The 6,603-nt window shown below is 38.8% G+C and overlaps 1 protein-coding gene across 1 annotated transcript in view; it reads left to right on the top strand.

The window, feature by feature from the left end:
- The first annotated feature begins 396 nt into the window (after positions 1 to 396).
- The window catches only part of LOC111594139 (transcription factor SOX-6), a 40,260-nt gene continuing 34,053 nt past the window's right edge, over positions 397 to 6,603 (top strand). The window contains exon 1 of the mRNA XM_023307306.2: positions 397 to 411. The gene's annotated coding sequence lies outside the window, so the exon portion shown is untranslated. The remainder of the gene's footprint in view (positions 412 to 6,603) is intronic.

Raw genomic sequence — 6,603 nt, 5'->3', positions numbered from 1 at the left:
TACCTAGGCAGTGCCCCTTGAACGCTATGTTTGGCGCCGTGTTGTCTGCATGTCAAATTTAATCTCAATTGCCAAATGTGAAAACATCGAAACTACATAAAAACAATGTTGACAAACGGCGCCAGAGTTCGGCTATTCAAGCAAAGACATCAGTACTAAAAAATTATGAAATGAGATCATGACAAAATGCGAAGCAATGTGCACTGGCGGGATGTCCCCAGGCCACGTGTCCGTCCTACGGAGTACTTAGCGATTTGTTTACTGTTTACCTGGGACATCAGCATCAGTGGACGATCGGTTATACCAAATGAAGTAATGTTCTCTAAATGTAACCTGAAATCCTAGTTAAGTCTAATTGATTGGCTGCCTTCATTGTACTACTGATACCATCATGTTTTCGGCTTCAAAAAGGTGAGGTTATGCCCCGCTTCCGAGAGTCAAGTGTGTGTCCTCAAATGCCTAAAAATGAGATGGCTACACTATGCTTGGTCTATGCTGTATGCAGTAATATCTTTTTCAATCTGCTCCGGAAGATACATACATACATACGCATAGGCATAAGGACAGGCACACGCACACGCACACGCACACAAACACATACATATACAGGCAGTCACACTCACACAGACAGTGCTTTGCACGCATGCTCATTAAGCTAAACAGAACTGCGCCAGACATTTAGGGGAGGGGTGGTGTTAAGCGGGGAGGGATGGGAGGGGGCTAGGGAAACGGCGACAGGTTTTTATCCAGTTCTGGGGATCTGGTTAAACTGGACAACGGCTACTATGGAAAGCAAATAAAACAAAATAAGAATAGCGTTTTCTTTGCAAATGAACCTGCGTTTTTAAACAGATTCTAGCTTAACTCAAATCTGGAGTATCTTTCGGCAAATTGATAGACCGAGTGAGAAAATCGATGTGCACAGAGTCGTATATAATTAACGGAACACATTGGAGATTCGAGTTCAGGATATAAAGGGCTTTTACAAATGTCTGTATAAGGCGAAGGCCAAACGAGGCGAGCTTGATCCCATTACGTAAATATTACCGTTTGGGGTCACTGACTTTCCCCTATTTTAAATACATATCTCAATTTTGCATTTGATTTTAGGTATAGTTTTCTCCTTAACAGTTCCATTTCCGATGTTTTAGTTTCGACTGAAGTAGTCAATCTGTTGTTGATCTTGAGGATGCAAGTTTTGTTTGTTTTTAATATTAACATATTAATCAAAGGTTTCGGGTGTATGGGCAGATACTAGCCAGAAAGCTTCAAGGGTTAACCTGGCCGAGCCGAGTGGCTTTCAGTATCATAGAGTCGGTTACTGCAGACGGTATTCAAACTTGTTTCATTATCTAATTTAATGCCATTTGGATCATACCCCTTCCATTGGCAAATGGTGTCTCTGATCTAATATGTATGCTGCTTAGCTTAGCAACACACCTGTACAGGTACCCTCTGTCATCCATAAGAAAAACCAAAAGCAAGTGTTTATTCAAAATTGCTAAAAATCGGCTTGGGCAGGGGCCTGGGGTTGCGTTTGTTACGCATAACGCATAAAAATCGAATGTGCGAATGACCGAGTGTGTGTGTGTGTGTGTCTAGATGTGTGTGCTTGCGTGTACTAGTCTATTGGGAAAATGCTTCGAAAACGTGTTTTGGAGTAGATAGATAAAGCCGAATCTGAATCGCGGCGCCGACCCTCCGGTTGAAGAGACAACAGTGCCTGCGAGCACGCCGTTGTGCCGAGCTAAGATCGGTTTCTTCATGGGAGAGGGAGGGAAGAAGAAGACGAAGACTTCGTCGGAATGCGAATGCTCCCGATGCGAAACACGGAAAACTAGTTGTGGTGTCGCGTTGTTGTTGTTGCTCTTGTGATTGTTGTACCCGTTTCTGGAGTCGCTGTCGTCGCAAAAATAAACACACTGAAAATAACAACAGGTGAATGCGAATTCAAACGCAAACGAACGCGAATACAAGAAATCAAATTTCTCATACAACATTGTTGTTTCCTGTTTCTTTTGACCAAAACCTGGAGCTACAGCTAAAGGTGAAGGCTCTGCTCTGCAGTAGAGGAGGGTGTGGGTATGTGCTTGTGTTTCTCTGTCTGTGTTTATCATTTGTGAGACATACCGCGTATACGAGCCACTCAGTCGATCTCTTCGATCTTAGCATTTCTTTTCGTCCGTTGTCCGTCTTGCCCGTCTCATCCGTCTTTCGGTTCTGGTCGGCTGGTTCGCAACGCACTTGCGTGCGCCTTTGCTTGACTTGCCTTTATTCCACACAGCCCACTGTACAATGCCCTCCACCTGCCTCTACTGTTGTTATCAGAGCTCGATTTAAGCGCTGCTAGCCGTGGCGCAGTCTAAGGCTCTAGAGCGACGGCCGAAGAATGGTAATCGAATTCGGACTAGTGCCTCACAAATTATCTATCCCATCACAAGAAAAATTGAATGACCGACCCTAAGATACACTGAACTCCCTGATTGGTAAACAGAACGTATAAACCAAATCCAGAAGATATACATGAAACCAAATGGCAAATATTTCACTATAGTACACTCATCAAAATTGAGCTCTACAATTCCATAAATATCTGAATACAACCCAGATGCCTGTCCCATGTTTGTCTGCATGCATACAAGAGGAAAAAGAAAAGCGCAGCTTCTAGACTTACTGAACTTCACTCAGTGTATCCTAATTGCAATTCAGTTACCAGAGTACACTATTGCCTAACGTATTCATGAGTATCTCAATTTTAACGCCTACTGCGCGCAAGCAGAAGAAGGGTCGGCCCATGACCGGAACAATAGGTCCATTGTTTGTGTTTGTGTTCGGGTAAAACATAACACAAAGGATTGACCGACTGCTGTTTGGCTGAACAGACGAAGTGTTTGTTTATTTGTTCGCATCAAGTTTGACCAATCTCAAAGCTAAGTGCAACAGAGCAGAGCAGAGTAGAGGGCAAAGATTGTCAATTGCAAGCTGCAACTGCAAGTGAAACTTGCAATTGGATTACAATCATCGGCCACTTGCTAAGTTCCCAGCTTACGTTCTGAATTGTCATTGCTAAAGCAATAATAAACACTCTTAAGGAATGGTGGCTTCATTTAGATATTTTTTAAGGCTAGGGTGAATATATAATCTTCCATACAAAATTATCGATTCAATCCAAAAGTCTCTTGGACAATAATAATCGAACTCTCCTCGATCAATAACTATTATATGTAAATTAAGGAGTACAGAGTTATATATATATATATATAAGTTTATAGGCGCTATGGTTGTATCGACCTTAGAAAACTATATACGATACTGTAAATTCAGCTATTTGATGTCTTCAATGTATTGAATACTCTTGTAGGCATTCAATTGACTCGTTTAAATTGGACCCTATTAACTTGATATTTTCGTATAAGGAGATGAAACTATGCCTGAGGTAGAGGAGAGGTTGGGACCTATGTTAAATAGCTGAAGATCGGGTTTCAGTCATAACAGATTTCATAAGTACTTATAGTGCATGGTGCCTCGATGGACTCAACCAGGAGAAGAAAAAGCGAATCCAATAAACAAATAAAAATGCGAGTTAACAACTTGGCCTCGATTTTGATGCCGAGCCTCGCTCTCAAATGCGCTTCAACTAACATGTTGTGTGTTGCTTGGCATCGTCATTCCTCTAAAGAGAGGCAAAGTCACTTTTCACGCAGTAGCCCCATTTCCGATTCCCATCCCCATATCAATTCGCAGACGTCAGTTCTTGAAGCAATCCAGTTGCGATCCACAAAATGTGCCGCATGGAGTCGTAGGCCTTTGACGTATCCATGCAATAAGGCCAGTTTCTTATAATTTAAGTTTTCGACTGTAATAGTCGGATCTAGAGCAAGAGCAAGCTATGGAGGTAAACATCATTGCTGAATATTGTATCATTCTCCGACCCTTGGATGTCGTTACGTTGTAAGCGAAAAATCATATCACAACAGCACAACCTTTGATTTTATTGGCTGCATAGCCCGTATGTGTTTATAGATACAGATACAGATGCAGATATAATGTCATGCATGGAATACAGATACACATACAAATATACAAACTGAGATACGGTCACAGATAGGTATACAGATAATACAGATAGATAAAGATACAGATACCGGTCCAGATACAGATATAGATGCATTATAATCTAACGCTAAATTCACTAAATATTCGAAATAGGAATTTGGACCCTGTTGTTCTGTACTGCATGTGTTGGCCAGATGTGGTTCAGATGTTTCGCCTGTGTCATAATCTCATTGTCAAAGACGTTTTGATCTTTTGTCTTTTGTGTCTTGTGTTTTGTGTTCTGTGACGTGAGCTACTTACACTTCCCATGTCGACGTCGGCAGACTCCTCAAAGAGTTTATTTCTGAGTCAGTCAGAGATGCGATTAAATATATATGAATATCCCATAAACATAAGTGTGGCTAGCAGATAAAATAAAAACGGGCTGTGTCCCACTTGTCATCCGAGCGATACGGTCAGACAACACAATACAGATCAAATGGAAACACCCAAATTTAATACCAACGTTCAAATCACTTATGCAGGCGACTCAATCAAGTAAAACAGTGGGTGAAGCAGGCAAAGCTATCTGCTGGCGCACTGGGATCAAAATTTTTGATACCCAATACCCATTGTATATTGTTAAAAGAGGGTATAATATTTTAGTGTCTTGTAACATTGCGTGTCCGTTTGTCTGTTTGAGTACATGAGTAAATGCATGTGTTTGTTAAAATGAATGGAATTCATTTGGAAAAGTTGAGCACGTGGTTCAGTGAATCCTCCAAGTCGGACACTCCCGACTCGAGCGCTCTTACTCGTGTTGGTGGTGTGGCTTGGCTGTACCAATTTAGTTTCCTTTGGACAGCTTGGCTGCTGGCTGGGAAGCAGGAAATTGGGAGCAACCAAGGGTGACGATGTAGGCATTCAACATTTAACATTACTACAACATACAGAGGACAACATATAATATTCATTGATTGGTCAAGTGGTCACATTTCAAGAGTAATTCAAGAACGATAAAAAGACGATCCCTTCTGCGGCAATCGTTAGGCGTATCATCATGTTCATATAAAATGTATGCCAATTGTTAACACACACACACACACATACATGTGTATATATCTAATGAATTCGAAAATATAATGCAAGACATTCGATTTGAGACGTGATTTGTTTCGTAGCTTAATGCTGTCATATAAAACAAACCTCATGAGGATATGTACAGCATTTTTCACAATCGGAAAAAAACGTATTTTATGCTTTGACTTCTTTCGACTGACTTTAAAAATCATTTTAGAATATTTGTTTAGTATCATTTAATGAAAACTTCCTGAAACAAAGATTTCTCCCCATTCGTGATTTTTCCCCTTGAAGTTTGGAAATTATATTCATATAACCGACGTATCATTGGGATATTTATAATATGTATAATATTTAAAAAAGGAAATTTTTGGCGTGAAGAATTTATATACACTTAAAAAGTTGTTATGCTTATTCTGTTTGTCCTTTAATAAGTTTTGGTTGAGCAGTGGATTTCGGCAGCTTTAGTCGTATGTTGGCTAAGAAGGAGATGGCCATTATAGACATTTAAGCGGATTATGCTTAAAAGATGAATCAATATTTTGCCCAGACCCAGCATCCTCGTCAAAGTGTCAAAGACAAAGTGACAAAGTGCAAGCGCTACTAAGATTAACGAATTTAACATTACAGTGTATATTTGTCTGCAACATTAAGTAGACATAATACAAGCTCCACCGTAATGTTTCTTAGTACCTACTCCATCACGATACCAGACACAATAGAGTGCGACAAGTGTAATAATCGCCCTTTAACAAAATTTGGGAAACCTTTCAAGACATCTTTTCAGGAAGATTACACTGTGACGAAAGATATACAAATAAAGATACAGATACATCATTTCTGATTGATTACACTGTGCCAAAAGATATACAAATACAGATCAGACACATTTACAGATATAGATATAGATATAGATATAGATATAGATATAGATATAGATATAGATATAGATATAGATATAGATATAGATATAGATATAGATATAGATATAGATATAGATATAGATATAGATATAGATATAGATATAGATATAGATATAGATATAGATATAGATATAGATATAGATATAGATATAGATATAGATATAGATATAGATATAGATATAGATATAGATATAGATATAGATATAGATATAGATATAGATATAGATATAGATATAGATATAGATATAGATATAGATATAGATATAGATATAGATATAGATATAGATATAGATATAGATATAGATATAGATATAGATATAGATATAGATATAGATATAGATATAGATATAGATATAGATATAGATATAGATATAGATATAGATATATTGATAAAAAAACGTACTACCTTTATTACCAGAAGAGGCTGAGTTCGAGCAGAAAAAGGTCTCTACGAAAAAAGGCTAAATAGGCAGCACTAATACACACATACACACATACACAGTCATGTGCTTAGAGAGTTGCGAGCATTAAAGGGCAACCCATTCGACGTTGCGGCAAGTGTAAT

This window comes from Drosophila hydei, unplaced genomic scaffold (genome assembly GCF_003285905.1).
Source record: "Drosophila hydei strain 15085-1641.00,03,60 unplaced genomic scaffold, DhydRS2 tig00000330-arrow-arrow-pilon, whole genome shotgun sequence".
NCBI classification, from domain to species: domain Eukaryota; kingdom Metazoa; phylum Arthropoda; class Insecta; order Diptera; family Drosophilidae; genus Drosophila; species Drosophila hydei.
Note: the sequence above shows the minus strand (reverse complement) of the source record. Positions and strands in the feature narration are given on the sequence as shown.